Here is a 1,142-nt window from a genome sequence, read left to right as displayed (position 1 = left end):
CAATATACACCAACCAAACCAAGTTCGATTAGCAATAAATCTTTAGATAGATAGCATAAAAAAATAGAAAGGAGAAAACGATACCTTAATCACCATAGTTTTAAATTGGGATTGAAATTGACCTAAACGTTCCAGATTATAAACCCTAGACGATGAATTGCGAATGAAAATATATCGCCCGTTTCATATGCATACATACATTTGCATTAACCTTGGGCTCTAAGAAATAAAATAATTCCTATTCCAATTTCCAATTATAATTAACCTTACACTTTAATAGGTATAAATGAGTAAATTATATGGTTAGTCCTCGTACGTTACATTACCCCTTATGATACTAAAACTCTCGTAATTTCCTTTCGTTTACCCCTTGATATACTAAAACTATCGTTACATCAAATTATATGAAAAATATTTAGCTTTTGAATATTATATTAACTGGCCTTTAAGAGCCTGTGCGTTGAACAGCGAATGTTAAACACAAAATATGGAATTCTACAAACACATAAACATTGCGATGAGTACATACAATTATGCCATACGAATGAGAAATGAACTTGATGAGTCATTAGATAAGGTATTGTATAGTTATGTCATACTTCTTTTTCATTTGATTCTTCAGAGTAATAGCAATTCGATCACCCTAACACAGGAAAAAGAAACAAACTTGATGAGTCTTACCTTGCCCTCCCGACTAAAACACGAGTTAAATGTACCCAAGTCATTCCCAATAAGTTAATTTCATATAAGTATCGAACTGTATCCTCACAGCATATATGATAACGTAGACGGCGGTTAGCAGTGCTAACTTTCACCTGTTCATAGAACCAAAATGAGGCCGAACAGTACTCACAAACCCGGTCGCAATTACCAAGCTTTTTATAATATTTAGTTACACCTATAATAAACAAAACAAATAACATCAATATACAATATAAGAAACTAAAGAGAATCCATATAGAAATGAAATACCATAAGTGAAAACATAATGACTTTCAGTAGAATTAACACCAATATTTGGTTGTTCGGGAGCGACCAATAAAGAAGCGGATTCAGACACAAAGAAAAGAACCCAAGTGTAGTATGATTACACTATAGTTGGTAAACCCAACAGTAGGTTCATTACCATTAGGCTATATCCA

At 32.7% G+C, this 1,142-nt stretch overlaps 1 long non-coding RNA gene across 1 annotated transcript in view; it reads right to left on the bottom strand.

Moving 5' to 3' along the window:
• Positions 1–591: 591 nt before the first annotated feature.
• Positions 592–1,142, bottom strand: part of LOC139857258 (uncharacterized) — an 836-nt gene continuing 285 nt past the window's right edge. Inside the window, exons 2-3 of the long non-coding RNA XR_011762428.1 lie at positions 816–898; positions 592–643 (exon numbers count right to left, since the gene is read on the bottom strand). This is a non-coding gene — a long non-coding RNA (uncharacterized lncRNA). The remainder of the gene's footprint in view (positions 644–815; positions 899–1,142) is intronic.

This window comes from Rutidosis leptorrhynchoides, chromosome 7, assembly GCF_046630445.1.
Source record: "Rutidosis leptorrhynchoides isolate AG116_Rl617_1_P2 chromosome 7, CSIRO_AGI_Rlap_v1, whole genome shotgun sequence".
Taxonomy (NCBI): Eukaryota; Viridiplantae; Streptophyta; class Magnoliopsida; order Asterales; family Asteraceae; genus Rutidosis; species Rutidosis leptorrhynchoides.
Note: the sequence above shows the minus strand (reverse complement) of the source record. Positions and strands in the feature narration are given on the sequence as shown.